The sequence below is a fragment of the Trachinotus anak genome, unplaced genomic scaffold (genome assembly GCF_046630095.1).
Source record: "Trachinotus anak isolate AG129_WGS33_773 ecotype Australia unplaced genomic scaffold, CSIRO_AGI_Tana_v1 ptg000028l, whole genome shotgun sequence".
Lineage (NCBI taxonomy): Eukaryota > Metazoa > Chordata > Actinopteri > Carangiformes > Carangidae > Trachinotus > Trachinotus anak.
In genome coordinates, this window is record NW_027273879.1 from 15224524 (window position 1) to 15249803 (window position 25280).

Consider the following 25280-nt stretch of genomic DNA (forward strand, 5'->3'; position numbering starts at 1 on the left):
TACAGTCTCCTTTAGTTTTCAGCTTGTGTGGTGGAAAATTGGTGGAAAGCTGGTATACACTATAATAGGCTAATGTATGCGTATAGGTTATGTGAGGGATCTGGATCGTGATGACCTGGGGTGTGGTGTTCTGGCTATTGGGAAATTTTGATAACTGCCAAGAACATGCTGTGACTGGAAAACTGCTAAGATTTCAGGAAGAGTAAAAATAATGATACCAGGAGAAGGGTTGAGATACGGTGTTGCTCCCACGTTGTGATGGTGGAAAACAGGATATGAGGACTAGTCTTATCCTGTTTTGGTCATAACCTGAACATGGACCTCTGAACTGTAAGATGGTTTTTAATGTTTGGCTGTCAAAAAAGTTTGTCAATTCGGCAATAAAACCCGGCTGCTGCTGAATGCTGCCTCTCTCCTGTTGTGATTTGGAGTCTGAGTATATCCTTCAAATTAGAAGTTTTCAACACTCGAGGGTACAACCAACCAGCTCTGATTAGAAGACCTAAGTTTTGATGTCAGGTTGTAATACAGTAGTTCAACAGTGCTGGCAGTTGTCTGACCACACGTACAGGTCTAAAAATCATCAATCATGGATCCTGAATTTGATGGAAATCTGAGATGAGGAGACCTTTTGACTGTAAGGTGTTCCTGTTATTCTTTCCACTTTGTCTACCTGCCAGGCCAGTTGCTTTCCTCCTCGTCTTCCTGTGTCTCTAATGAGCCAGGAGCCTCAGACATCTATTAGAGTATGTGAACACATAAAAAAAAAGTTTGCAGGCCAGGTTACCCTCTGACGCATTTTATATTTTCTGTTTTGACAATCTTCTCATCAGATAAGACATGAAATGTTTCAGAGAAAATCTTCCTGCTGTTTTTGCCAGCAGGGAGCAAAAGAGAGACCAGCAGAGAGGAAGGCAGACAGAGGAAGAGGAAAAACAGCGTCAAAGAGAGAGAGGGAAATAATGATAAGGGAGAGAGCGATAAAGAGAAGGGATGAGAGAGACGAGGAGAGAAGGAATTTTCAAAAATGGAGAGAGGGGGAATGATGAGATTGGAAAAGAGAAGGGAGAGAGCAAGAGCAATGGGAGTGAGAGACAGATTGATCTAGAAAGTATTATATCTCAATCAGTGAGTGATAGTCAAGAGCCACATTCAATCTATGTTTGGAGCATTCAATATATTTATTAGCCAAGGGAAATGTCAAGCATGCCACGTTGCAAGAATGACATTTTTTGGTTATGTAAAAGGAAAAATAATGTTTTATTATAGCCCCTGAATCACAAATGTAACCTGGCACAGTGCCACATGGATGACAGAGACAAATATTAAATCTTCAGGACAAGCATAAGCACAAGAATACACCATGACTGATTCAGCTGAGTGTTTTCATTTAGTTTCAGCAGGTGGCAACAAATTAGCTGTGCCATTTGATAAGGTAGATTCACAACAGACCAAAAATTTTGACTTCCCAGAAGTCAACTGCAGGCTCTGGGATGTTTCAAGAACAGCAGGTCCGGTTACTTCGGGGTAATCATGGTTGCGTTCACACCTCATTTCACCTGGTCTCGACCAAATGAGATAATGATAAATTGTGGAAACATGAAGCCATGGTGACCAAGAGGAAACTCATTCATTAGTGACATGACTTTTTATAACTTGTCATCATCTTGTAATTGCGATTACACGGTGCATTAAAGTTTGAGTATCCTGTTGAGTTTTTGACTCACAGGTGGCACTACTCAGTAAGGACACACGTGCATGAGCATGTGAGTCACATGATGCACTTTCCAGCCAACAAAAAATTTGACTTGTAAATGTTCTATGAAGAAATGTTTGCAGTGTGTTCATTAGGCCTCAAAGACGCAGAAATTGCATCTTGGTGAGAAACACTGGCAACAAGGAAACTCCACTGGTCACTTTTAATCGCCAAAAAAGACATTTTTTTTTTTTCATCACAGTCAGTAAGTATTTCAGATAACATTAATGAAATCAAACACTGTATATAAAGATAAACTTCACCTCTGTGACCTGAGATTTCTGAAGAGCGGTTTTTGAAGCTCAGAGTGGGCTCCTACACCGTCTCCATCTTGGCAGTACCTGACTCCACCTAATTCCCAGCTAATCCAAAAATGGACAAAGAGGTGGGGTGTGTGTTGAGCCAGGACTTCGATGATTGCCAGTTTGTGGCAAGCATATGCCAACCTGTCACTCAAAGCGGCATGCTCACAATTATGTAGAACTTTAAACCTTAATAAAATTTAAATGAGTGAGTTATATAACCCCCCCCCCCCCCCCCATTACTGCTACCATGAAGGGGGAAATTAGCTACTGCATAGGGACAATACCTTTTTTTGTACCAGCCTATTAACATGTTTATTTCTGCTATAAAGCTGGGCATTTTAACATGGGAGTCTATGGGGCATTGACTCGTTTTTGAGTCAAGGAACTGTAGTTTTTTAGCTCCTCTGTATTGGCTTCATTTTTCAGCCCCGAAGGTTGCTGCTGAATGAGATGTTTACCTGAGACTGTGCAAATGTTATATATTTACATCATCACACACAAGTTATAAACTGAACTTGTTTTTCTGTGAGGAGTTGGACAAGTTTGTTTAAAAAGTGCCATCAACTAATCATGCATTACTAACTAAAAAATTAATAATAAGATCAACTATGAACACCTGACTAAATCAACAGGTACTGTAGGTCTTACTTGGGTGAGGTGTTAGGCTGTAAACCCAACATTGATTGATGGATTGATCATGTTGTGTTTAATTTGAAATCCTTACATGTCTTAAACAATAAACAGAGTATTGACTCAGAAGGAGACTGATCCTCGTAATCACCACCTTTTGTTTTGTGACAAAAAGTAAATAAAAATCATTATCATGTCATCCCTGTCTCTACATCGCCTCGTTGGGCTAACTTGTAAGTCGATAGGAAGATGCGGACGGACGTTTGACATGGCGACACCAGCACAACCTGCGGCGATATCTGCTAAAGCGTTCCAATTTTAGGAAGGCAAACAATCCAACAGGCAAACATACCCTGCATGGCGAACAATGACATTTTGTGCTCATCTTATCAGAGCAAATAAATATTGGCTTAGCTCTGATGGAGGCTTGTGGGCCGCATGCTGTTTGTGATTCTGGGAATCAAGTGCAATGTTGTTGCTTTCCATCTGCAGTCTCCCAATGAGGAGGAATCCATCTCCCTGACCTCAGCTAACACCCCCAGACATGCTGATAAACACTGAATATTTATCATACACTCTCTTGTCTCTCTCTTTCACACACACACTGTCTCCCACTCTCTCTCCCAAGAATATCTGTATACACATGTAATGTATGTTCAGTTTCCCCCTCGTGCTACTTGTCTCACACATATTGTCAAAAAAAGACAAGAAAAAAAAATTGTTACACATGCACACATATGCTCTCTCTTTCCCTATCAAATACACACACACATTCATGCACACATACACATACACATACAGCAGGGAAATTTAATATTTAGCAAAAGATGATGCAAGTGTGTTGAAACGCTCCAGGACTCCAACAAAAGATGCACGCAGTTTAGCTTTTTTGTTGTGAAACTTTCAAGAACAACAAGTGCCAAGACGTCCTCTTGTGTACTAATGAAACCACACACTCCTATTACATGGTAGCAGTTGGTGCTCACAAAGAATTTAGCTGTTGAGGTGACTACCAGCCATGGAAATTCAAATTCAACATGAACTCAAATAATTTCCATTGTAAAAATGTCATTCAATGAGACATTTTTACACTGAGCTGATGCTGCCTGAACCGCCTGAACAGGCTTCTCTTGTTAGGAAGAAGCCTGATAAAAAAAGATTATCCAGAATTGTTTTAGCCACATACGTCCTCTCCTGCTCTCAGTCACTACTGACAGCTCGTCAAAGGTTTGGAGTGGAGATGGAGTGGTAAGTCTTCCAAACAGCAAATGGCCCCACGTGCCAATCATGCAAAATGTTTTCATGTAATTCAATACACTGCCCAATAAAGCCAAGTGTGGTCATCTCTTGGACTTGATATATTTCCACATGAAAATGTATTTTTAGTGTACAACAGTGTACAACAGTGTACAGCTTTTCTCTAGTACTGTTTCTTCTGTCTTTGAGTATTTTCTGTATTGTTACTTTTTGTACTGCTTTCGCCCTTCACCCTCTGGTCAAACAAACTTCCTTTTTTGGATTAAAAAAAAACTTGATTTAATTTTTATTTGCAGTTAATGGACCATACGTCTGCTTCCTACACAGCTGTCCTAATGCATTTCTTTGTGGTCTGTTTAGTGTTCAGTGACAGTTATGAAAGAAGAAGAAATCAGTGAAATAAATCCTTCAGACCATCTGCATTGTGAATGCGCCTCAGCTTTATTGTCCGGGTTGTTATGCTGAGATGCAGCCCACTTCACACAGACACACACTGTAATACACATCACAAGAACCTCCTCTTCATCTATGGTCAGCTTTGAAATCACTCCAATAACCAGTTAGAAATAAATTCACAATTTCAGTACCACTGCAATTTCATCCTGCTATTACAAATGTAGCATTGATCAGAACGATCAACACAGCAAAAAAGATTATTGATAAAGGTAATAGCTTCTAACTAAATTATCTGAAATCCATGTGTGGTTCAGGAGGTAATGCAGTGAAATGTAGCCAGTCCCCCTTTCTTGTGTGTCATCCAGACTTAAGCCCATGCTCCGTGCAAGACACAGGTCATCACAGGTTGTATATGCTGATGTACTGGCCAATTCAATATGAATTGTTTGTTAAATTATGTTATCTTCTTTAAGAATTGCACATCTCATCGTTGGCTGTACTGGCAGCTCTAAATAGTTGATGCATGCATTTATTCACGTGTGTTTTATAGCTTGCTGGAAAACCAGAATAATATCTGTTGAACCAAAACGACCTGGGCGAACCCTAGCTTCCAGTTCTTTTTCCCTGCACGCACACGGTGTGGAAAGAATAAAGATTTCAGTCACTATAATCAACATGTTTACACAGACCTGTCGCTGCAAGTCTGTAGCTGTATATTGTCCGGTGTGTGTCTCCCCACAGGGTGATGAGTTAATTATGTGTTAGTGAGGCAGGACTTCCCCATTGTCGAATTAAAAGAGCTGTGTCCTCAGGTCAATAGTCACTTTTAGGCTTTCACTGCTGCCTTATTCTGCTTCTCAGTGGGAACTGGTGGTGATTCTCGTGGCTTTTTCAAACAGCTGCATGTTTATAAGTAGGAACCCGAGAGGCGCCACACTCAAATAGAACTTTGATGCCAGTGGACATTGAGAGATTGTTAAAACTATGTGAAATAAAACCTAAGAAATGGAAAGTGGAGGAGCTAAGCCTGAGGATCCTCATTAATTGGCTCCACCTTTGATATTAGAACTCGTGTTACAATGTGTAACCATTAATTTTGATCCTGATAAAATAAACATTTTTCCAAGGTAAGATTCAAAGACACCAACAATTTCAATGTTATCTATATATAATTAATCATTTTCTTTCAGGCCACTAGTACTTTTGCCAGATTAATTGATGTGGAAATCTCTGTTGTGATTCACTTCCACTCCAACAATTAGCCTTAATAAGCCAATTTTTCAGTAATAATTTCCATGTATTTTAACACACATCCACAATGCTTTCATTAAGGTGATTATAGTCAATGAGATACCATGCCTGAGGCAGAGTTTGGCATCTGCCGAGAATTAAAACCTTACAGAGAATGACTGAATCGGTTTTGCTTCAAACATTCATTTTACTCTCTTATCTCCGGATAGGATTAGTGTATGGCAGACAATAAACTCGTGACCTGTAATTCACATTATTGAATTTTGAGGTCAAGATTTCTTCACTACAGTCCTGGGGACTTTGTTCAGCACATTCTCTGAATGTGAATTATCCTTTTAATTTTAGTATAAACCTATTAGGATAGGATGTCATTTGGGGACTAAGGGCGAGATTAGCATTCAGCTGAAATTCAGTTTTCATGTATCGTCCGCAGAGGGGACGTGTACACTTCATTGTGGCTAACATTGTTTAGAATTTATTAGTTGTTATCGTCACAAAACAATGCGGCAAGGATTGCAACTTAAGCGTCTTGGCACTGCTGAAAGGTGACTGCCATTTTGAAAGCTCTGTCAACAGAGTTTATCACTGGGGAGCAGGCCTTCACTAATCCCTTCACCTGACCTGACAGTTTCCCTGTTATTAGTTTCAACTGTATGTGGAGGCTGCCATGACAATGGTGATGCGCTCATCTCAAGGAACAGCTCCAAAGACACGGACACAATATTATGAATCATATTAGATATAGACTGCTAACATTCCAGGTGTTTTCTGCACTTTATTTATTTCACATATTCTAGAGACATGTGCTGCAATTATGGGATAAGGAATCAAGTTCCAAACACTGCATAATGTAAAAGAAAAGAAAAAGAAAAAGTAAAAAGCCTTGTTGTTTTGGTTGGCCTGTATTTTTTCAGCATGAAGCCTGATGATGTTCTCTGAAGGTATGGTACCTGTTACACAACTAATTGGTTGGCTTTGTGGAAATAATTTGCCAGTATTTGGGCACAAAGATGCAGCTGCTCTGTCATCATTAAGAGTTTTGTTGCTGCTGTCACAAGGTCAAGAAAACAGGCCACAGTTAGAAATACACCAATGTCTTTGCTGTATCTGAGGACTTCCCCTTGGTTAGATTTTGGAAAAGTTCATAGTTTGGGCTAAAATAAGTACTTCCTTAAGGTTATAGGCCCGTTGTCATGGTTACAATAACAAACACAGTTAGGGTTGTGGAACAGTCCTGGATGAAATAAAAAATGCTATCGCCTTCACATGGTAAATGAACAGCAGACTCCTGTGTGAAATTCAGGCTTCACATGGGGTTGTGTTAATGTGTTCACAAGAGGACTCCATTTGAACTTTGCCCTCTTGTGGCATACATATAGATACACATATAAGCGAAGGATGACAAGAGAATAACATGGTGTCTTTTGTTGCCTAGCAGTGGTGGTCTCACGACTTAACCACTTGAACACCAAGTATACTGTGTACATGACTTCCCATGTTGTAACCAGGAGCTCACTAGTTCCATGTATAGGTTGCAAAAGTCCTGTGTGTTGTCGTTTGCCCTGTGTGGATGTCAACCCATCCATCCACCCCAACCTCCTCCTAACCCGGACTTTCCATGGGTGCAGTAAGCTGCTTGCATGGACGACCTATGGGCTCATTTCTCACAGTAGGACAGTCTCATACTGCGACTGCACCTCAACTACTCACAGTATTTTAAGTGGCTGCAAATCTGCACCTCTCAGAGGCTTTCACGGGCTCAGAAAGGAAAGCACCTGCCTCATTCAGGCTCCTGGGTACAACGATCACAAATGGCCTCAAAGGAGCCGATAATTCCAACAGACTAATCAATATGCCTATCAGAGGATGGTTTTCCTGCAGACAACAAGTACTGTCAATATTTCACACCATAGGTTATTTACATAGATCAGTGGTAAAAAATAATAACATCCCCCCATTGGAGCTTTTGTCCCCTCCTACTCTAATGATAGAGCATCTCGTTTAAGTGCCATTTGCTTAACAGTGTCTAAAAGCTGATGAAAAGATGGTCCATTAAGGCCCCACTACATGACCACTGTGGGTATCAGGTCTCTTGTGGGAGAGCAAAGAATTGCAACAACAAAACAGCACTTGTGCAATCTATGTGGTGGAACAGTTTAATGTCTATGGAATACAGTACCTGAGTCAATCCCACAGTCCTTAAATGAAGCTTGGTTTACATTTCGTGTGGACTCTAGTAAGAAAAGGTAATGCAGAATCAGATAAAAGAAATGAAAACAGTCAAATAGACAAAACTTTCTTCATCTCTAAACAGTGGAGGTGCTACTTGGCTTCAGAGCTCACTTTTAAATGGTTGTTAAGAACACAGTTTTACCAGTACTAAATTCAGAGAGGATTCTTGTCACATACATGATCTGCAGAATCTGCCGAGTCATTGTATGCTCTTTATCAAACCCTCTCTCGTGTGTGTAAACAACTCTATTGCAGTGTTTGAATTCTGGGCCACATAACCTTGGGCTAAAAACAACCCTAATGTCACGCACCTTGTAATTTCACACAAAAGGTATATTTTTCTTTTGTGTTTGTTCCATATCCTGTTATACTGTTTACTAAATGTCATAGTTATTCTCATTATGTAGTGTTGGGTAACAAGAATGAATACTCTTTACTGTATTTCTAGATGTCACTGAATATTATCTGTGTGTGCTATCCAGTGAAAATCCCAGCGACTATGTCAGTGATAGAAATTCTTCCTTTTCTTAAACTTAGATTTCTTTTACCAATGTGCTGAAGACTGCCCAAACTGTAAGAGTGAATGTAACACAGTGGTGTTGTAGTACTCTTTTATCCTTTATTTATTCTCAAATTTCTGTTGGATGTTGCCTTGGTAACAGCTACTTGTCCTGAGCTCCATATTAAAAATAAATAAATAAAACTCCACAGTGGATTTATTTTTTTATTTACATTAACCAATTTGGGACTTTCAACAGTTCAGGAAGTCAGTGACCCCACATTGGGCCATTCACCCAAGTGCAAGTCAGAGCCTGATCCTGGCTGCAGGCAAGTGTATGCAGCTCAGTTCTGGATAACCTCACTTTCCACCATGAAATTTTATTCTCAGGCTGCTGCCTTTTTTTCTCCATGTGGTCCCTGGGGAAATGAGTTTGTTCACGGAACATGTTGTTTGCATTAAAAAAAAAAAAAAAAAAGACAATGCACATGAGAGCAAGCTGTAATTACTATTATGCTAATGAGGAAGTGTTGCTTTATGCTCGGCTCAAAGGAGGTCAGCAGCAGAACAGCAACCTCTGAAAGTGTTACGGAGAGGACAGGGGCGTCAAGGACACCCTTTATGGCAGATATTATGTTCACATACAGTACGGACCTAAACCAGTTCTAGGTTGTTGTTCTTCAGTCTATATACCATTATGAATCCCTGTGGCTTCACTATTTCTCCCTCTGAAGCACTACAACCAGATGAGGTGGTTAAAAATAAATAAATAAATAAATGCCCCGGCGAAATAATGAAGAGACAGAGGTGCAAAATTGAATGCATGACTTCTTCTGACCTTAACCAAATGACTTTTAACAGTGTTTTCACAAGAGTAATATAACTAACATTTAACCTGCTTTACAAACCCAAATATGACACATGGACAGCTGCCTGGTATTAGGAGATGGGTCTTTTGAGACCATCTGACCCACTTGCTCTAAAAGGACTCTGGCGGTGGCAGCTTTTATTTGATGCCTTCCATCAGTCCTTGAATCAGTGCTGAGCTGTGGATACTTTTGAAATTGAGTGAAGGTGTTTGTCTGTCAGGTGGGACCTATGATAATTTGTTGACATTCACCGTAGAGAGCATTTGAAATCAGTCAGTCCACTTAGGCTTGGCCCGGAGGCAGAGCTGCGGTTTCATGCCCGGGATCGAAGGAGCAAAACTCTCACCTCGGTGTACTGTTGCCTTATATTTACTGCCACTCCAGCAAACCCCAGCATACAAGTTCTGGTTGGGGGTGTGGGAATGTTAGCTGGACCCCATATTGAATGCTCCCTTCACGTAATTCAGGAAAGTTACCTCAACGTTTCCAGGATGTTCCGCAAACTTCCCGCAGGAAACTTTCCACCAACGGCAGAACTATAGATAATGTTCTGATTCTACTATTACTGTATACCACCTCATACCCTAAAATACATGTAGCACCATACACACTCAGCTTAGCAATATCCAGTCTTTTCTCATCTTCAGTCAACTGCTGTCTATCACTGTGACAATTGGGCCACCTGCCTGTGTCAGGCATCCCCTTTCCCTACAACTTCCTCCAGCTCCTCTCAGGGGGTTGGCGACAGCAACTGCTCTTATCAGAGTGGGGAAATTCACCTCTTCAGTGTTATCACGTCTTTTTTCAACAGCAATAACACCTTCAATCAGTGCCCATACCACTGCTGTTGCAGTTACTAACACTTCTAGTGGTCGGCTACCATAAGCATCTAACTGCAATCGGGATATAGGCAAATATAGATGATAGATTAAATGCAATAACTCAACAGTGATAGTAGTGATAACAATGATTATTAATGGGGACTTTAGATAATAAAGATCATATCTAATACTGTAAGTGTTTTTAATTGTTTAATTTTTACGCTGTCTCATTACAGTCGTGGCTGCAAATAAGCTGCATTTCTTTCAGGATGATATATCATTTTTGGCCTTTGTGTCAGTTTTTATTAATTACCATAACCTTATTTTAAAGGACATTATGGTAAATTTAAGTTGAGTCTTTTAGGCATCAGTGCTTTGGATTCTCCAGATATGTAGCTGCTATAATGATGTACAGCACAAATCAGCAAAAAACACACTGCTCAGCCTGGCTGTGCTGGGTGAGGCTGCGTCTGCTTTTATGGTTGAAGATATGATGCTGTAGTGTAACTACTCTTAACTTCTTTTATCAACATTACCAATATCTCAGATGTACTACAGATGTGTAAGTGATACAACACAGTACATGACATCACGACATTCAGCCAGCACAACCATTCACTGAACACATACAAACCCTGCACATAGCTAATGTTACGCCCATTATAAACTAATGTGAATCATAACAGCCAGAGCACAGCCATGGCTACAGCCACAATCACAGCGATAGCATCATCCACAGCAACAGCCTTTCTGAATCAGCCTCTGCAGCAGCCGGTTATAGCCTCATAACACAGTGCAGAGAGAGCTGGTTAACAAGCTCCATAGGTCTTAGTTATCAATCCACCTGCAACGATACAGATTGTGCCTGAGCGGCCACAGCTGATGGTTCTCCAATCCACAGCTGCGGCCACTACCAGCTGCAGTCTACTATACCAAGTAATATTATATCATACAGCTGAGCCTCTATGGATCAGACAGAATACAACACTTAATGTGAGGTAACACAAAAGTTGCTGGGAGGGACAGCACTGTTAGCTAAGAAAGAAAATCTACCGTGGCCCTTTGGGGGCTCCGTAGTTAGGTTTACATAACGTCACTGTAAACTGGTGTAAAACTATGCAGCTCGATGCAGGACCACAAGCAGAGTTTGCAATCTGCCTGACGATCTTTCTCAAAGCCTGGAGTCACTTAACTCTGTGCAGGGGCAAACAGAGCGATGAATGGACAGAGATGGCTCTGTGTATTATTTTATTTTGAGTGTCATAATAAAATAATACACAGAGCCATCTCTTAGGACTCATGACATCATGACTACACATGCAAGTCATTTGATGCATTGTGAGTAATATGAAAACAGAACACTTTTTATGTTTTACATCTATGACAATGAAAGAAAAAAATATATATATATATGAAGGTCCCCTTAAGCAAGATCTCTAATGTCATCCCTAATAAACCCGTTTACGTTAACTATTAGAATAAGTTTAATTTCAAATTGAAACGTAGTCAGGTCAAAATATTTACAAAATCTTTTCAAAGTGTATTCACCGACATACAACCTGCAAATCCAACAATATGCATGATGCTATCCTGTATGATAAAAGGTGGGGACTCATTATATTCACTATTTCAACACCATTAAATCAGAGTAAAACTCTCATTACTTGGGCTTAGTGTGCAGTTTTGTGTTTTGCCACAAAAAGATTGATCAGAAAAAGATTGACATTTACCTTTTTAAGATATTTATACAAACTTTCTCTCAAGCTGGTGACTCACATGTGGTGTCTTGGTCTGTGCAGCTGCTCCCACACAGACTGGAGTTATGAACAGGGACTTTTTCAAGGCCTCTGCCAAAAATGCAAAGTAAACACATTACAGGATAGCTGACTCGTTTAGTCAGCGACACTAACATTAGCTTTCTGCTTAAGACTTTACTAACCTCTGTCATTGCCTTTGTGTGTCTGCAAATAGCAAAAGCCGCTTTAAGCCCAAATGTGAGCTGATGTAGTGTAAAATTAAAATAAATATATAAATAAATGAGATAACGACAGGGATGGAGGTGACAAAATTAATAAAAATGGAAGCAATGAAAATACATGTGATATGAAAAACAGAGCAGTAAAGTGGATGTAAAATTCAAACTGGAGTGATAAATGATCAAATGATGTGATCAAATTAAAGCCAATTTGATTTGTCGTGAGATGATGAAAACTTGTGTCATCATTTTCCCTGTCTTACATTCATCATTCACATCATTTCAGGAGAGTGGCCTCAAGCGAGGCGCTAACAAAAGAAATATTGAAAAAAAAAAAAATGGACATTATGAAAATACTTACAAATATATAGTGGAAGACTTCCAAAACTGTTATCAATTATCAATGGAACCAATAAGTTGGCTGACATTTTACTTGAAACACTGTTGCTCCAATAATCAACTAGGCTGTTACTTTTTACTGTCTGCCATTTATCATTCACAATGCACACTGACATTTATGCTTTAGAACAAAAAAAAAAAAAAAAAAAACATGCCCACTCAGTGACCCACTGGATTGGACTTTGTACTGTCTACAGTGTGCCATGCAGTGCCCCCACCATAAAAGCTCATGAGCAGGCCAGGCTTGGAAGTCGAGAGACAAACAGATAGTCAGAGCGTGAGGTTTCTGATTGACATTTTAGGCAGAAATAAGAAAAATTGCTTGCTCTAAACAATAAATGTCAGTTGGGTACTGAGGTGTAGTGCTATTTGTTTAAGTCAACTGTGGTCAATTATGACTGACAACACAATCGAATGTTGGACCGACTTTATGAAGAGTCAAGAGAGACTGACTTTATGAAGACATTTTACTGCCTTTTGTCTTTGCTAGTTAAATATGAACATATATAACATATGGGTTGAATTCACCGTGCCACTCAACTCAACACCGAGCACCTTTTAAGGTGGAATGTTTATTTGCACGTTATCGCCTTTGCATGTTACTCAATGCATGAGTTGATGCCATGAATCAATCAACACACCTTAAATTTCAATTGACAACTTTGACCATTCGATGCTCTCTTGAATGACATACACTCAAGTGATTATTGCATCTTCAAGTGCTTAAAAAAGGACTATGAATTTCAACCAGATTATGCAAACTGCAAATATTCTACGATCCTAATTTACATCTGTGGTTGGGTACTGTGAATGATGAGTGGTTGAAGTTCAGGGACAGACATCAGAAAGATACGCCAGCTAATTTGCGGCTGACACTGTAGCAGCTAACGTTGGTCAGGTCACCAGTTGCTTGTGCCGGTCCGCTCGGAAAGGCAAGCCTTAGCTAAACTGATTATAATATTACAGAAGTTAAAATGCTAATCTGTGAGTGCATATAGTACAAGGTCTGGTTGCAACACAGCATGAAAGCAAGTTGATTTTTTTTTTTTTTTTTTGCCCTGGGTGTCAATTAAGTGGACTCACTATACTTCACTACATTCACATATGCCCTGACTGTCACTTGCCTCATTTAAGAACATTTGCACAGACCATAGATGAGCCATGCTTCAAACCCGGGTCTGAGTAGTGCAGTGAGAGACTGACTTGACTGGACACATTATTCTGGGATGTCAACTGCCCAGTTTGGGCAGTTAGGGTTAGGGTTAACCACCACTTAATCTTTTAACTAATAGCATGACTGTGCTCTTGTTGTGTAAACATACATAGATTAACTTGTAGCCTATGTTGTCGCTGTCTATAGTATTAAATCATGCATGTTTTGAAACAGAGGCCCTTTCTTTTGCTTGTTGTGTTTGCAGTAATATTAGTTCTGGTTTGTCCATTGTATGTGTACGTCTACTTGCTGGTTAAGCATGTGTCTTGTCTTTTGTTTTGGTGCTAAGACGGATGCTTTATGCCACTGAAAACAAATGACCACCTTTCATGCACAAGCTTCTTAATGTCAGATCGAAAGAGGAAGAGGATTCTTATGGCGTGCCAACAGTGTGCAGCGTTTTATTCAAGTCTAATGCCACTAAAGGTCAGATAAAAGCATCAATAGCTAAAAAGCAGTTAAATTTTGTTTAGTATTTGATTAAACCTCAATACTCCCGTCACCCCATGGCATGTGGTTGTTAAACCCTTTTAAGCGTGATTATGTGCTTTGTTTTTGTCGTTTTGGGCTGTTAAGTTCTTTTGTAAAAGTTTGCCTGAATGAGACTTGGGGCTGTCTCTGCTTTGCTCAGTAGGATTCTCTATGCCTTCATCCAAAATGTGTGCTTGTGTTTTGTGCAGCTACACACTAGACTAGAATGATTAGAGACTCATATAAGACAAAAGCCAGGTATTTGTAACCAGCACAGTGGTCTGTAATATATACAGATATCACTGTAATATATACATATCACTTTGCAATCATCAATGCTGTGCCAGAATCACATGATTAATAAATAAAACCTTGGTTTTTAAAGCTAACGATACAAGCATGCGATTCAGGTACTACCATTTGTAGTAAATTGCTCAGAGGGATGCACATTCATTTTAACACAACAGTGAATTGCAAAGCAGTGTTATTAATCTGATGGAATGTTTAATGGAGTGTGAGCACATTGTGAAATTCTTCTTGCAGAGATGGATTTGTAAAGGCACATGATAATAATAACAAAACAGCATTTACATTGTGAGGGAGAACAGTTTATCGAAGTTAAACATTACTCATAAATACAGTCTATAACTCTTATGTTGTTGTGTTTCCACATATATCTGTGTGTTAGAATCAGTGTTGTGTCAAATTACACATCACAATGTAATGGTGATCATTACATTGTTGACTGAAGCGTGTACTCTAATGACCAAACACTGTCATCCTCCTGGACTAGAGGACCCAGTATAAAGTTAATGACATTTAAAGAACCTGTACACCGATGCACGTGTTTTCACTTATTCTGGCTGATTACACCTCTGCTCAGGTTGACGCTCTGCTGGGAATTAATCCAACTACTTGAACCAATAAGAACCATTGAAGTGTAACTCTCCAGCCCTAACAAGTGTCCTCAAAAGACGTCTAATTAGGAACAATGAGCGAAAAACGCCATACATTACATATTCAAGACACCTTCAAACACACACAGTCACTAATATTGTCAATATGGCAGTTTATATACTGTTTTTGATGCTAAAATGCTAGGTTTAATGTCCTGCTGTGGGTTTATATTTAAACCACATTTATCAAAGGTACTTCTTTATTTTGCTTGCAATTATTTCTCATACAACACACAGGTAGTAGGGAAAGTAGGGGTTGGTGGTATATTAACTTTTTAAGGTATATCATCATATTTTCAAATGAGATATAAGATGAGACAGTGCTCTTTACATCAATATATTTTGATGTCGCATTACATAACCTGTTTCTTCTGCAAAACCGTGCCAGCATCTGCATCTCTCCTCTCTCACACCCTCCGTCCATCTCAACCAGGACTCTCCCTCTGCATCTGGTCTTTGCACAGACCCACTCGCTCACAAGTTCTCCTGCAAAGTGGAGTGAGACACAGCACTGGTCCACACCCCTGAGCCCTATTCCATCAGGGCAGATAAAGGAAAATCCAGGGTTAATTCGATAAGTCTTGGTAATTTAAGTGAGAGTTTTGTTCCATTACTGTGACTTATAGGATGCCCTGCTCAGTAACTGAGGTCTCTTAAACTGCTGAACTAGCCTGTGCCATAGTGGTCTAACTGTTGAGCTTAATTTAGCTGGGATTCAAATAATTTCCAACAACCTGACACAGAATCCCAAAAGACAGTTCCATCAAGAGTCTTTCTGTGCTCCCATCACCTCTGTCATGTCTGTGTTTGGAAACTAAGTGGAGACCTTTCTCTAACAATGTAATCAAGCATGAATTCATGTGTTTAGTTACAAAGAGCATATTAAAAATAAACAAGGTAAGAAAATCATATCTTACCACTCCCATTATCTTTAAACGCCAACAGGTTATTAGACATAGGCCAGGGCTGTATAAGCAGCGCATCTAAAGATCAAATACAACCAGCTATGGCCTGTCCATTGCTGAACAACCCTGTGGATGACAGTGTTTACACCACCAGAGACAGGGTTAATCCACTGGGCTTCCCTGATGAGTATCTGTGGAGAGGTACAGGTTCACCACAGTTTGCTTATGCAGTCTGCTGGAACCACACAGAGGGAAGCACACGCACCATACCACACCAGCTTGACCACTGTTCAGTGCGTCTGAATAGCTCTGCATTTCTTTGCACGCGTGACATCCGTGCATAGTGTTGTTGATGCAGAAGCTCAACCGTATGCTGGGAAATCAGAAGGGCTTGCCTCGCTCTACAGTACCTGAATGTTTTCATCACTTCCCCCTGGTCATCTTGGAATACACGGATTGAAGGAGGTGTTTTATCCGATTGCATGTATGTGACAGTTAAAATAAATGTAAAGCAGCTTACAGGTTGACAAGCCTCTGTATTAACATAATCCTCTCCTTCAGGCTTCCCCTGTGGATGCAACACACCGCACCCATGTGCATATCCAGGCCACAGCTGGACCTGCGGAGGCAGACTGAATCTTCCCATTGCCTGAATGTACAGGTATGTAGCCTACTGGGGGCAGTTGTCTACGCACCGTCAGGCAGAACTGTAATAACTGGATTTGAATGAAAAAAAGCACTTTTGTGATAACACATCAGATTGGTTTTTATGTCAACACTTTGAAATCCTGCTAGTTGTTCACAGAAAAGTCAGTTTCAATGTCACAAAGACTGAACTACACCAACTGGAGATAGTGTCTCACCTCTACCTTATCAGCACAGATCGATTAATTAAAACAAAAGCACACACAAACATGCACACTCACACACACAAATCAGGTATTTCCATTCCTAATCAGATGTGTCAGTGCTAACATGTAGCTGCAGAGGGCCTATGCAAAACCAGATTCCAGGTTTAAAATCTTAGACAGTGTCAGACCCAAAGTTCAAAATATTTTTTTTTTCTGGAATCTGGGGCAAATGTTCAAATAATTCTGTCCGGGATTTTATACTATTGAGCAATGCCACTGCATCAAACCAAGCAAAGTGTGCCACATCACTGAAAGTCACAGTCTACGCTGTCAGAGGATCTGCAGTGGAAGTTCAATATGGAAGCAAAATGGCCTGGCTCTGTCTGTGATTCACATATTTTTTTGAGCATCTGTCGCACAGGTTTGCACAAGGCAATAATGTTATTACTGTCCAAGGTTTACTTCATATACTTTGATCTGAAGAAGGGACAGAGGATACCCCTGTAAGCAGCGTTTGCTGACACTCTCACCCAGAAGCAGCAACAGAATCAGAGAGGGTCCTCAAAAAGCAGTGCACAAATTGAAATTGTTTCCGGCCAATTGAAATCTAGGTTTCAGTGCCTAAAAAAAGCCTCAGGGTTACTCCAGACAGGGCCAGTGATATGAGAACAAGGCATTGACCCAGCCTACCAGTTTCAGTTAATCCCCAGTTTATTCATGGTCACCTCAGCTTTAGAGCCTTTATTTTAAAGCTTAGCATTTATAATTTAAGAAAAAAAAGTGTGCCAAGGTTATTTTGAAGTGATGTTTTCATTCACTCAATTTGTTAAAAAAATAAATAAAATGAATAAATAAATAATGTCCAAACCATGACCTTCCTCTGTGTTTAAATTTTTCTTAAAACTCTCTCTGGTTTCATTATCTCCAACCGCAACATCTTTTTAACTTTCAGAACTTGAGTTCTGAAGGTTTCTGACTTTGAATGATGCCAATAAGCAGATGATGCTTGTAAATCGAATGGACATCTCATAAAAGACAGAACGTATCAAAGAGTAGCTGAAAATGTAGTTGGTAATAGCTACTCCCTTCCGTCCTTGTTGAAGTGCTGGTTCTGGTCATGTCCTGCAGCAAGATGTATGGTTTTGCATACAAGAAAGCAGACACATTGAAAGCCGTTTAGTCTTACCTCTGGTCTTTCTGTCGCTACAGAAATACAATCACCTGTCCTGGGCTGCTCGTGTACTTAATAATGCAAGATTACTCAAGCCTGGTTTGAGAGTTAACATTGACCAGACAAGGCTAAGTTGCGTTAATGGAATGGCTTGAGCCTCGAGTGAAAGTTAATTCAAGCTGGGCTTTTGAAGCAGACTTCACTAGAGGTGCTGATTGATGATTGTAGGCGTAGCTTTATCCAGAGAGAATCTGTGTGTTACTGTCGTTGGAAACGACCGAGTAATTATTTCCAGAGCCTATTTTTATTCAATATAGGCTGATTATTTTATATATTTATTCATTTACATGCTGATATATTGTGTGGCTGTGTATTTAGGGTGGTCCTGGTGTTATTTCTATTGTGTTTACATTCTTATATTATTTGCTTTGTTATGCAGAGGAGGAAAAGCTGTAATGTACTTTCATGTACAGAAGAACAGAAGTCAGTGAATAAACTGTAATGCATGTTTACAACAGCCAGTTTGGGTAATAACTTTACTGCATACCTTCTCCTGATCTCATTGCATTCCCATTGCATTATTATTACCATATTTCATAATGTCTTTGCATTATTATTATTACTGGTAGGAATGACAGCCCACAAAAATAAGACTGTAAGAAACCAGAATTTCCCTTTAAATGTGTCTATGCCAGGTAGACACACCAGTTACTGGGGTGGTTAAATACATAATAAATAAAACAGGTTACAAGGGGAAAAAGCTGCAGTTAACCATGCAGCTCACATGGCTAGTTAAAGTTAAAACACTGAGTCAAATAGCTTTGTATGGGCTCTGGCACAAGAACGCCTCAGGCCTGGATGAGTCTGCATTAGGAGGTACTGATTTTAACCTGTATTGTGAATGGTGCTTGTTTCACAGTAAAAACTGCCCTCCTGGCTATTCTTGCGATAATAAATGACTTTCAGTAGCCATTCATTTCAGTCCAAGGTTCTTAAGAGCAGCAATATGGAGCTGGAAGTTCCTGAACATTACATGATAAATGTGTTAGGAGCTGATCAACCATAAATTGGTATGCACGCGGTCTGAATGCTACACTGGCTGTATTAGTTATACCGAATAATGATGCATCTGTGGTGTTTCGTAGCCTTGGCGATTTACTGATGAATAGTTTCTCAAGAGACAATCTGTCATTGCCTCAATTCACACTGTCATACTGTGTGACGGCTTTAAATATTTGAGAATGGACATGGCCTTTAAATTTTTTTACTTCTCTGTAGCTACCACTATATATTTCACTTGAAACACTTCATCTGCAGTGTTTTTCATTGGTGTTCCTTGAGGTGTAATAGCTGTAATGCAACTGTATCAGCCTTGCAACAGAAGGTCAACTTTAAAAGGTTTCCATTACTGAAAAGGTCAGTGCCTCCAGGTGTGAAGCAGCGTCACGCCAGAGACGGAAAATTCAAAAACATTGAAAAAACATTTAATTGGATGAATTGTCTCTAATTGTGTTGGACTTATCTATTTTCCATTTGTTGTATGACTTGGATGCTCTTTACATTAGACATCAACATTGTGTCCACATAATATTAGAGTTTAAATGAGAGTGTGTGTGTGTGTGTGTGTGTGTGTATAACTTGTGCACATGCACAGTGTGACCCCCCCCCCCCCATTGTTGCAATATTTCCTCCTGTTTTTTCAATGTTTGTGTACATGCTGTATTTCTGTGTGTGTGCATGTGGGTGTACATGTCTGCATCTATTATCTGTGTGGGCTGTTCCCTCCACTACCCTGAGCGGTGGCTAGGGGGTGCACTATGGACACGGAGTGTGTATGGGCAAGAGAGAGAGAGAGAGAGAGAAGGGGAAGAGGGAGAGAGAGAGAGGGAGAGAGAGAGAGGAGAGAGAGAGTCTCAGTAATGTATTCCTGCCTGTGGCTGGGCTGGTCACATGGGGAGAGCAGCCTGTTTAAAACAGCCTCAGCTTGCTCACTCAGAGCAGTGCGAGACGCAGAGACAGAGGCACACGTTCTCTCTCTCCCTCTCTTTCATGCACGCACACACACACATGCTCATGCACGCAGACGGCAACTGTCCTCTATCGGACTGACACAACACACACACACACACACACACACCGGGATAGACACACTTCCCCCTGCTACAGTGGAGAAGAGGATAAGAAGTGACATATCAGGAAAAAAAAACAGAAATACAGAAAAAGAGGAGTCTCACAGTGAGTAGCCCATTCATTGTCTTTTTCTTTCTTTCTTTCTTTTTTTTTATTTTGATTTTTTTGGACTTTGCTCTTCTTCATCGCTGCCTGACCAGGACCTGACAGGGGCTGAGAGAGAGAAAGACAGTTGGATGGAAGGGGTTGTGACAAAAAAAAAAGAGGGAAGGAAGGATAGCCAAAAGAAAAGGTGACAGAAGAGAGTGGAGATGTGGTGCTAGTGCAGCATCGGCAAAGCTCTCCATCAATCTGCCCCTCTGTCTGTGGGATCTAATGCTGTTAATTAGCAGCGTGCGCTTGGAATGAGAGGAATGCCATTGCGCGGAGCTGGAGTGGGGTTTGCTTTGGACTCTTGTGCTTTCCTGTGTGTGTGTGTGTGTGTGTCTGTGTCCGTGTCCTCACTGTCTTTTTGTGTTTTGTATACTGGCTGCATTGTGGTGGTCAGCCGCGCTGATGTTGAGCGGACTCCCTGAGACACACGCTGCTCTGGCTGTGATTAATAGAAACCTATTGATATGCAGATGGAAGGGGATAGACCCGTCACCGCGCTCTGTTCCAGTGATATGAGTGATGTGTTGGGAGAGAGAGGACAGTCTCGCTGTCTCTTCTCCCCCTTATCGTCTCTGTCCAAGTATCTGCCTGTCCCTCTCTGTCCTGCTGCCTCGCTTCTCACTTCCCTTCCCTGCTCATTTCTGCCGCCGCCACTGATCTCTTCCTCTGACACGCTCTCCCACTCCTCACTAACCTTTCGTGTCTCTGTCTTTTCATTAACTTTTCTCCCTGTCTGCAGCCCCCCCCCCCCCCCCCCCTCCCTTTAATTTTGTACATCTCCTAAGCTCTACATGCTCTTTTTTTTTTCCATCTAACTCCTCACTCTCTTATCTCTATCCACCCCTCTGCTCTCCAATCCCCCCACGCTGGTACATGCTGGTATACATAGTGGATTCCTCAGTTGCATAGAAAGAGAGAGGATCGCAGAGTTGTGAGGAGGGAAGGAGGGGAGGGAAAGGGGAGAAGAAAGAGAGAGGAATGAAGGAGAAAGTGGAAGGAGGGGAGGGTAAGTGTGAGGGGTGGGAGGGTGGGGGGCATTCAAAAGGCTGACACTGGCTTGGACAATTAGCCCGGGGAGTCCGTCCTGGGGTGCTATTCTGAGAGGGGCTTTGGCCCCTGGGCCCTGGGCGCTGGGTCACGGGATGCCTTGACCCCTCCAGTCGACAGCTAGGCATGGGAGCCATTATCACAGCCTGATTGATTAGCACTGAGCGGAAATCCCTTTTCTCTTCACTCCTTGGGAGAAAAAGACGAGAGCTTTTTGTCCTTTTGCTGCTGCTGGTTTAGTATCTGCCTGTCTGAATGTGCAAAGCTGTGGCTCTTTTTTTTTTTTTTTTTTTACTGTCCTGGTCTCCATATATCCTTCACTCTCTAGGCTTGTCTTTTTGTCTTTTACTTTTTTTCTCATAAAAAATGTGTGTGACTGGCTATAATATTTATTTAACAAGACAGGCAGGTTGCCTTCTGAGAAAGATGCTGCAAAGGTTTGTTAGGTGGCTTCCTAATATACAGACGTCTGATCTGATTGTGCTTTTTGAAGTTTGCTCTCTCACTCTCATCATTTTCAGACTGTCTGTGAGTTGTGCACCTGCACAGGCTGTTAGTACTGCATTGTCAAGACTACCTGGAGGTTGTGGAGCCAAAGGGAGTAAATAAAAAAAAAAGATGTGGAAGGGAAAGGTGGTAAAAACACAAGAATGGTGGGGACACATATTCTGTGGGACAGCTTGGGAAATTGAGCTCCTCTCTTCACTCTGTGTATTTCCCTTTTATTGCGTCTCCATCTGATTTCTCCCATCTCTTGGTACTTTTGCTCTCCCCTCAACAACAACCCCCCCCCCCCCCCCCCCCCCCCCCCACCCCACCTCTTCAGACTGGGAGTTTAGCAGGGTGTTTAGCCCAGCTCACGGCTGATCAAAGCAGTGTGTGTCAGACTGGGCTTAGCCCAGGCACTCCTAATGGAGCACCGTTTTCATGCCTAGTTGGTGGTGGAATGGGAGGGAGAGATGTGAGGTTGGGGGTGGGGGGTGGGGGTGGGGGGGTAAATAGGAAAGACTGACAGAAATAGTTCAAGAGAGGAAAAGACAGCTAGACAGACCAACGGAGAAGAATGACACAATCGAGCAGACGAGGGCAGAAAGGAAGAGAGAGAGAGTCAGTGGTGATTAACAAGCAAAACAGGCACAAGGTGAGTAGTCAAGAAGAAATACAGGCAAAAAAAGACGGACAAGAGCAAAGTCAGTGGCTGTCATGAACACACAGAGAGGAACAAAGCTGAAAACAGGCACGCAGATAGACAGGAAGACAGACGGTGAGCAGAGAGGCGGGCTGGAAATGTCTTTCCTGTCATTTACCAACAGGGCATACAGTTTAGGCCAGCACAGGATCGCTCCCACACATGGTTTGGTTTTAGGCTGGAAGCAACACCAGACGGGAAGAGGCCTGTGTGTGCATGGATGTGTGTGTGTGTGTGTGTGTGTGTGTGTGTGCGAGAGAGGGTGAGAGAAAGAGAGATAACGAGAAAAAAAGAGAGAACTGTGTGTGTGTGTGTGTGTGTGTGTGTGTGTGTGTGTGTGTGTGTGTGTGTGTGGTGCAAGGTAAGCATCTGTGTGCCCGTCTGTGTATGCCTGTATGCCAGGCACCAGATATACATGCATGTAAACTTTTTGAACGGAGTATAAAAAGCAATCTAGACTTCTTGGACATTGATCCTGAAATCAGAAGTTTAACTCTAATTATGACAATTTGGGTAAAGGACAGGAATCCAGGAATGAGGTTTCTCAGTAGAAGAGGAAAAAAACGTCAGTGTTTTAACCTTGAGCAATAAAAAGTCCTTAAAATGGAAAATGACACTTACATCTTATTAAAGGCTCTATGATGACTGAGAAAAAGGCTGTGGTGACATTTTAAAGTGAGTCTCAAGGAAGTGAGAGGTAAAACTGATTTTCCCAACAGGCATAGAAGCAAAGTGAATGAAGGCATATGTTAGTACATGAGTGAATAAAAGTAATGATTCATGCTAGTTTGCTTTAACAATCTCAGACTTGATTAAATGCCTCAAAGTGTGTTTCTGTGAAGTTTAATCTTTATATCCCACTGAACTTCTTTTCTTTTCTTTTCTTCCTTTGCTTGATTTCTCTGCCTCCTCTCCTTCTTTCATCACCCTTTCAACGTCTTCCCTTCTCTGTCCCTCTGTATTCAGAATCTTCTCCAAGCCCATTTACTTTCTCCTTTTCTTTCCCTCCCGTCCTCATCCTCCTCACCATTCCTTCTCCCCTTCATCATGTCTTCTGCTCCGACTCTCACACACACCGTTCACACACATGGATTCAAAAAGCTGGGACGGCCACGGCTGCTGTTCATTGTGAATGAGACCTGGCTTTGCAGCCCCGCTCCCCCCGCTGAGCTTGACAAACCGCGCTACAGGGGGAAAGCTGAGAGAGGCTCAACTTTACGCAAATACCCTCAGACTCAGTGCGAGCGACAGGCAGCAACAATCATCTTGATTCAGTTTACTACTACTACTACACTCCGCCACGTGGAGGAACTTTAAACTTAAAACTTTTCTCTTTTTTTTTTTAACCATTTTTTTAACTTTTTTACTTTTTTTAACTTTAACACTTGATTCTCTATGATGTGTCTTTAGCGAGTTAGTGGGACGAACAGCACGTGGAAACAAACCTCCAGCTTCATTGGTGTGTGGACGCTCAACACAACACAGAGATTCATGAGCGGCCAGACACTGCCAACTACTTTGTATCCATATGTGTGAATGCACCATTACTCCCTGACATCCACTCTGCCTCACCTCCTTTTTTTCCCTCCCCTCCCATCCCCACCTCGCAATGCTGGTGTTTATGCTTCAGACAGAAGAAAGGTAAGGTAAAACTAGGATAATATTTCCCCTAACATACTTACTGCCTGGGTAAACATCCTCCGACAGATGTCCGAGTGCGGGGCCTGATCAGAGCGGGCGGGGGGAGGGGGGGGGGGGGGGCTGTGAATCTCACTGCTGTAACGTACACAAAGGCTACAAATTGGAAGCCGGTGTGGAATTGGGGGGGGGGGGGGGGGGGGGTCGTGAGAGGTAAAGGGAGGGATGCAGAGAGAGACAAAGACTTTTCTCGTCTTGAAAACTGAACAGATTCTGGACGGGGGAGGAACGACGTAGAAGGCATTCAGGTGAAGCTCGCACTGTCCGACAAGTGTCAGCCGGCACGTGTTGAAACATCACAAACAAACTCCTGGCTGCTGTCTGGCTAATGTGCTCTCTGCATGCACGCAGGTTTCTGGCCAAGCCAAAGACTTGTTTCTCGATCACCTGATTACAGTCCTTAACTGAATCTTTGAGTTTTAGATATTTATAACTTTAGTAACTTAAGAGCCGAACCTAATTAGATTTAAAAAGGAGGCTTCAAAAGGATTTGCAGATTCAAAACTGGACTGAGATTTGACAAAATGCTTATCAACCCGGGGAGAGGGAGAGAGGGAAAGTGAGAAGGAGAGAGTCTAGAGTATTAAGGAGGGGAATATATAAATAGGAGATTTTGGGAAGCACATTGGGGTTTGTACATGCATCAACAGAGATGTATTACATGCTTCTGTGAAACATGTGCAAGCAAGAGCTTTGTACTCAACAAGCCTCCAAAAAGGCAGCAAAGACGTGAGAAAACCAGCACTCCTCTCCTGCAAAGCAGAGTTCCCACACTTTCTCCGTCTACCCTGTCTCTCTCTCTCGCTCTCTTTTTAGTTAGATATGCCACTTGCTGTATGCTTTTATCTAAATGCACCTAAGGGTGTGAAAACATGACAAGATTTTGTTAAGATTTGGCCCCAATTAAGCCGCTTCACATGCATTTCAGAGATCCACGTATTACGACTGTTTCCTCTCTGCACCCTAAGCTGGAAGATCTGGCTCAGAGGGGGACTTGGTGTGTAATTATTTCTGTAATCCAAAAGAACTCTTGTGCTTTCTTTGTACATTTTTAATACAGAGATTCATGCAGATATTAAACCACTCTCTAATGCCACAACCCATAA

The 25280-nt window shown here is 41.5% G+C and overlaps 1 protein-coding gene and 1 long non-coding RNA gene across 2 annotated transcripts in view; one reads left to right on the forward strand and one right to left on the reverse strand.

Annotated features, from left to right (window-relative positions):
• The window catches only part of LOC139611042 (uncharacterized), a 108775-nt gene that overhangs the window by 54879 nt on the left and 28616 nt on the right, over window positions 1–25280 (reverse strand). The gene's annotated exons all lie outside the window — the stretch shown is intronic.
• Window positions 19941–25280, forward strand: part of cntfr (ciliary neurotrophic factor receptor) — a 230217-nt gene continuing 224877 nt past the window's right edge. Inside the window, exon 1 of the mRNA XM_071465293.1 lies at window positions 19941–20192. The gene's annotated coding sequence lies outside the window, so the exon portion shown is untranslated. The remainder of the gene's footprint in view (window positions 20193–25280) is intronic.